The sequence below is a fragment of the Palaemon carinicauda genome, chromosome 21 (assembly GCF_036898095.1).
Source record: "Palaemon carinicauda isolate YSFRI2023 chromosome 21, ASM3689809v2, whole genome shotgun sequence".
In the NCBI taxonomy this organism is placed as follows: domain Eukaryota; kingdom Metazoa; phylum Arthropoda; class Malacostraca; order Decapoda; family Palaemonidae; genus Palaemon; species Palaemon carinicauda.
The window spans coordinates 4,621,864-4,629,363 of NC_090745.1; the positions used below are offsets into that span (position 1 = coordinate 4,621,864).

The 7,500-nt window shown below is 36.0% G+C and overlaps 1 pseudogene; it reads right to left on the reverse strand.

Moving 5' to 3' along the window:
• The window catches only part of LOC137615528 (uncharacterized), a 248,302-nt pseudogene that overhangs the window by 186,192 nt on the left and 54,610 nt on the right, over nucleotides 1-7,500 (reverse strand).

Genomic DNA, 7,500 nt, shown 5'->3' on the forward strand with positions numbered 1-7,500 from the left:
AGCAAGATGCTATAAGCCCAAGGGCTCCAATAGGGAAAAATAGCCCAGTGAGGAAAGGAAATAAGGAAATAAATAAATGATGAGAACAAGTTGACAATAAATCATTCTAAAAAAAAGTACCAAAGATAAAAAGATAAAAAGTCCGCAATCAAACCATTGTTCTGTAGTCTTGGGTAGTGCCATAGCCTCTGTACCATGCTTGAGGGTACACTCGGGCACACTATTCTATCTGATTTCTCTTCCTCTTATTTTGTTACAGTTCTTATAGTTTATATAGAAAATATTTATTTTAGTGTTGTTGCAGATCTTACAAGATTCTATTTTTCCTTGTTTCCTTTCCTCACTGGGCTATTTTCCCTGTTGGAGCCCCTGGGCTTATAGCATCATGCTTTTTCCAACTAGGGTTGTAGCTTAGCAACTACTACTACTACTACTACTACTACTACTACTACTACTACTACTAATAATAATAATAATAATAAACAGTATTTGTCTTCAAAGAACTCCCGCGGTATTGGAGGGCTTGCTAAAATTGGTGTCAGATTTTGCACTGAATTCAAGGCGGTCACAGAGTACCTGTAGCAATGCTGTCAGAATCTATCAATCACCCACTTCTCTTAAAGCTGAGCTGCTGTCACGATGAGGGGTTTCTCTGTATTTTTATTTATGTCTCCCTATTCCTTATCTTTCGTATCACGTTTTCTTCTCTTTTATTCGCTGTTTTTCCTTTGCATGGTTGTTACGTTATACCTTAGCTAATTCTTTTCCCATCATGAAAAAAATTGGAATTAAAACAGCTCGTATACATTAATTCCCAAGATGAAAATACGGGGATCTTATAGAACAATATTGTATAAAATCGGTTTGGCCATCTAGAAGTGATACGAGTTGAAGTCTTATTAAAGTAAATATGAATAAGGAACTTTTCAGGTGAAACGTTTGCCACACTGGTTGACTTTTGTATTGAATCGAAAAGCAGAAAAAGTTCGAATTAAATATTGAATATATGAAACGTTTAAAGCCATTGTTTAAGTAACTTTTCCAGTGAAACGTTTGCCACACTGGCTGACACTTGTAATGAATCGAAATGCGGAAAACGTTCGAATTACATAAGATATGAAACGTTTAAAGCCATTGACGCCCCGATGCCATATTCAAGGCACGTTTCTCTAGTATTGGCAGTGTTTACAAAATCGTTGTTTTATTGCCCTTATGTCACGTGCAAATTGAGACAACGCTGGATTTTGCCATTTTTATTTGAAGTCTGTTGCATGTTTGGACAGTTCATACAATATATATATATATATATATATATACTGTATATATATATATATATATATATATATATATATATATACATATATATATATATATACACATATATATATACATACATATATATATATATATATACATACATATATATATGATATATATATATATACATATATATATATATATATATATATATATATATATATATATATATATATATATATATATATATATATATATATACATACATATATATACATATAATAACAACACAATTTGTGAAAAATTAAATTTATTGAGCTTTCGAAAGGACCACCTCCCTTTAAAAGCTCAATAAATTTAATTTTTCACAAATTGTAGGTTCACTTTTTATAAATACGCGGAAAATTGTGTATTTTAATGTATGTGTGTATGTATGTATGTATGTATGTATGTATGTACAGTGTGTATGTATGTATGTATACACAGCCATTACAGAAATATACAAGATCATATAAAAGAAAACCTGAAATAAACTTTAAAAAAAAAAAAAAAAATAGAACTGACCTCAAAATCGGCCTCTTCTGACCCGAGAGATGTGAAGGAGAAAGTGTTGCTCCTGAGGCTGACGTTGTCATGCATGGGGGGCGAGTGACTCTCCGACCCATCATTGCTCTTCAGGCGGCTTCTGATAGCCCTGGCTGACATCCTGTAATCGAATCAAGATATAAAAAGTTTTACGTAATTTTGCAATAGAATAAAGATATAATGACTAAGTTATTTAATTTTACAATCTAATAAATAAATAAAAATGTAGCTTATATTGAGGATGGTGCTGATATAAACGGATTAACAATCAAATGAGATACTGTAAATCTTACTTCTGTTTGAATTCAACAATCGAACATCGAAAATGTACAGTAAATTTTTAGTGTGACTTCGTACAATATTTTGCATAATAAAGAATAAACGTTATTTAATTTTACAATCTAATAAATAAATAAAAATGTGGTTTTTATAGCGGTTGGTGGTGATATAAACGAATGAAAAATCAAATGAGAAACTGTAAATCTTACATCTGTTTAAATTCAACAATCGAACCTTAAAAATGTACTATACAATATTGAGCATAATAAAGAAAAAACGGTATTTAAGTTTACAATCGAATAAAGAAATAAAAAAATGGTTTTTATTGAGGATGGTGTTGATACAAATGGATTAAAAACATATGAAATACTGTAAATGTTATTTCCGTCTAACCCCAACTATCAAACGTCAAAACTTTTCCGTGAGACTTCGTACAATACTGTGTAAACTAACTTACATGGGACTGTCTCTTTGGCTTCTCAACACAAAAGTGGACAAATAAAAAAAAACTCTGTATGTGCAAATGTATATTGGGTAGAATATATAAATATAGGCTTATATATATTGTATTAGTTACCAGTTATTAAAATGTTAAATTAACATCGTATAATCACAAGGGGGATAACAAAGAACACTCGAGAATAGCAGGGTGCTGAAAAATGGTAAAACCAAGTATCATAATAATTGTTGTAGTGATGAAAACCCATTCTAATTTATATATATGTATATATATATATATATATATATACACATATATATATATATATATATATATATATATATATATACAGAGAATCCCAGCCTTGATGACCTAAGCTCCAGTAAAGTTATAAGTGGGATCATTCAGCGCTGAATCTCCAAGATCTTTATTAGGTCGCCCATGAATGGCAGAGGCGAGTGACAGGATAATAACCTGGATACTAACCATGTATGTATATATTATCAGCATCCTAGCCCTCTCTCCATCAAGCTGGGGCCAAGGGGGGGGGGGGGCGCCAGGCAATGGCTGTTGAAGATTACTCAGCAGGTAGACCTATAGGCTCACCAAAACCCCCCATCATTAGCTCACAAGGATGGTGAGGTTGCAGACACTATAGAAATTTCTTTTAGCGAGGCATATTTGCACCAACTCGCAGCGGTGCCCTTTTAGCTCGGAAAAGTTTCCTGATCGCCGATTGGTTGGACATGATAATTCACGCCAATCAGCGATCAGGAAACTTTTCCAAGCTAAAAGGGCACCGTTGCGAGTCGGTGCAAATCTGCCTCGCTAAAAAAATGGAATATACAAGAAACTATTGAGATTAAGCGGGGCTCGAACTCTTAACCCAGAGATTATCAAGAAGGGGCACAGTAGTTGCAAACACTACAAGAAACTATTGAGATTGAGTGGGGCTCGAACTCCCATCCAGCAGATTGCTAGCCAGGGACATTTCCCAATAGGCTACCATAACCCATAGAGAAAGAGGCTATTTCCTCTTTCAATAAGTGATATACTGTGCGTATGTATGTCTCTTCTGTCTGATGTCAGATGCAATCAGACGGGAGACCCTATGGGGCATGTTGACACCAAACCTTAAAAAGGTCGTCTGCCTTTATACCCGTAAAACAATGTAATAGGAGGACCCACCCACCCCCACTCCCTCACCCCCCGTGGGGCGATGGTCCTTTTGTTAGGCAGGGAATTAATTAAAAGTCTTATTGAGGAATTTTTGTATATGAGTTCCAGGAATAAAAGAGATGCTCTCTTCATCGAGTGGGTTTTTTGGTGCTTGAAGAAGATGAAGAAGAAGAAGAGGAGGAGGAGGAGAAGGAGGAGGAAGAGGAGGCGGAGGAGGAATGATAGGGAAGAAGGAAGCAGATAGAAGAGACACCACAAAAGAGAACCAAGGTGAACAGAGTAAAGAGAAAGACAATATCATGTTACTTATGGTACGAATAGCATTAATTAATTTATTCCGATCCTCAATATATTACATACACACACACACACACACACACACACATATATATATATATATATATATATAAGTCCTGCATTTTTGGAATTCCTTTTAAATATGTAAATTTGATTAAGTATGTTCATGAGCATGGCAAGTGCAAGGTTAATGTGAATGGGGTCTTATCAATCGAATTTCCAGTGAACAGTGGAGTACTCTAAGGGAATGTGTTGTCACCTACGTTGTTTATCCTCATGGATTTTGTAATGCGTAAAACAGTAAAAGATGGTGGAGAAGGATTGGACTGGATTGGTGATAAGAATTTAGGAGACCTAGAGTATGCTGACGATGCTGTCCTTATCAGAAGAACACCACAGGACTTGCAAAGCTTGCTTAGCAGAATGCATGAAATATCCCATGAGGTTGGGCCCAAGAAAAATAGAAGATAAATAGAAGAAAGAGAGAAATGATGAGAACAAAATATGCAATAGATGAAATATCATTGGAAGGAGAAAGTATTGAGGTGGAATCATTTAAATATTTAGGAACTAAGATCTCTAATACAGGGTCTTTAGAATTCGAGTTTAATAAAAGATTGAAAAAACAAATCAGTCAATGGCTAGGTTAAGTAAAATTTGGAGATCAAATCGCCAGAAATTACATGTAAAATCAGACTATATATATGTTTAGTGAGATTGGAGTTAATGTATGGACAATAGTCGTGGTATGACAATGAAACAATCTCCAATAGATTTAGTGGATTTGAGAAAAAAGTTCTCAAAAGAATATTGGGAGTTAAATGGCAGGACAGGATCAGAAATGAAACTATAAGAGAGATTACTTGAGTGCCATATGTGAAAGAGATCATGGTGAGGGGCAGATGGAGATGGTTTAGGCATGCTCTTCGCACTCCCCAAGAGAGATTAGTTCACGAAATATTCAACTGGGCTCCACAAGGCACTAGTTGAGTTAGAAGACCCAGACCTACATGGCTGAGGACTATGGAGCGTGAAGTGGGAGATGATGAATGGAGAAGTATTGATTTAAAAGCTCAAAATAGAGACGACTGGCGAAATCTAATAGAGGCCCTTTGCGTCAAGAGGCGCAGGAGGAGATGATGACGATGTGTGTCTAAGTTATTTGTAAAATTGATAAGTTCTGAGAGAGATATCATCCAGTTTTCCCTAGAAATTATTCTAATAGTATGCACGTCTCTCTCCCTCTCTCTCTATCTCTCTCTCTCTCTCTCTCTCTCTCTCTCTCTCTCTCTCTCTCTCTCTCTAAACCACTGGCATTTTAAGACGTAATATTTGCCATACCTACCTATAACGCTAACCTATTCTAAAAGATACCTCAAGACTAACTTCAGGAATAAAGAAGTTCATATTTATCTCAGTTAGATTTTTTTCTCTTGCTACTATGTCATTCCTCCCAGGAGAATACTCAGTTAAATAGTATGAATAATTAATCAGACACGAAGTTCACTTTCTTTGGAATTCCCGGATTATATGAGATCTAAGACAGGAAGTTATTCTGGTGGGAATTAGAGTGGATGAGGAATGGGAATAGTGGTAATTTTGTCTAAATTGGAAGAATGGATGAGGAATGAAGGAATGGTAATAGTGGCAGTTTTGTTTAGATTGGAAGAATGGATGAGGAATATGAATAGCATTAATTTTGGAATGAGAATAGTAGAAATTTTGTCTAGATATTAAGAATGGATGAGTATTGAGAATGTTGGTAATTCTGGAATGGAAATAGTAGTAATTTTGTCTAAATAGGAAGGATGGATGAAGAATGTAATAGTAATTTTGGAACTGGAATAGTGGTAATTTTGTCTAGATAGGAAAAATGGATGAGGAATGGAATAGTGGTAGTTTTGCCTAGATAAGAAGAATGGATGAGGAATGGAATAGTGGTAGTTTTGTCTAGATAGGAAGAATGGATGAGGAATGAAAATAATAGTAATTTTGTCTAGATAGGAAAAATGGATGAGGAATGGAATAGTGGTAATTTTGCCTAGATAAGAAGAATGGATGAGGAATGGAATAGTGGTAATTTTGTCTAGATAGGAAAAATGGATGAGGAATGAAATAGCGGTATTTTTGTCTAGCTAGAAAGAATGGATGATGAATCTGAAGTGGTAATTTTGTCTAGATAGGAAAAATGGATGAGGAAAGGAATAGTGGTAATTTTGACTAGATAGGAAGAATGGATGAGGAATGGAATAGTGGTAATTTTGTCTAGATAGGAAAAATGGATGAGGAATGAAATAGTGGTATTTTTGTCTAGCTAGAAAGAATGGATGATGAATCTGAAGTGGTAATTTTGTCTAGATAGGAAAAATGGATGAGGAAAGGAATAGTGGTAATTTTGACTAGATAGGAAGAATGGATGAGGAATGGAATAGTGGTAATTTTGTCTAGATAGGAAAAATGGATGAGGAATGAAATAGCGGTATTTTTGTCTAGCTAGAAAGAATTGATGATGAATCTGAATAGTGGTAATTTTGTCTAGATAGGAAGAATGGATGAGGAATGGAATAGTGGTAGTTTTGCCTAGATAGGAAAAATGGATGAGGAATGGAACAGTGGTAATTTTGACTAGCTCACAAGGAAGGTGAGGTTGTAGACCCTACAAGAAACTATCGAGATTGAGTGGGTCCCGAGAAAGGGATGTTTCAAATAGGCTACTCTTATTAATTAGTGGAAATATTAACTCGATCTTCAATTCAGTCACCCTATTGAGAATGTATCGTATATGTAATGAGTTGTGGATAACAATTAAGAGATTTTATGATTGAAGTGAGGCGTAAGTTAGATTATGTAATCAGGAAAGTGACTAGTTTTGTGTAAAAGTGGGTCTTCATGGATGTTCAACATCATTACATGGAGTAATGATAAGGTCTCAGAACACAGCTGGGAGCATTCAGCGCAGTGAACATACCTGGGCGCATTCAACCACAGCGTGAATACAGGTGGACACAATTAACCACCAAGTGAATACAGCTAGGCGCATTTAACCAAAGAGTGAACACATCTGGGCACATCTAATCAAAGAGTGCATACAGCTGGGCACATTTAACCACAGAGTGAACAAAGCTGGGTGCATTCAACACTAAACACCCTGGGCGCATTCAACCACAGAGTGATCACTCTGTGTTTGAAGGCGCTCAGGTGTGCCCAGCTGTGTTCACTCTGTGGGATCACTCTGTGGTTGAAGGCGCTCAGGTGTGCCCAGCTGTGTTCACTCTGTGGCATTTAACCACAGAGTGAACACAGCTGGGCACACCTGAGCGCCTTCAAACACAGAGTGAACATACCAAGGCGCAATCAACCAAGACGCATTCAACCACAGGGTGGACACAGCTGGACACATTCAACACTGAACACATCTGGGCATATTCAACCACAGAGAGAACATGCCTGGGTGCATTCAACCA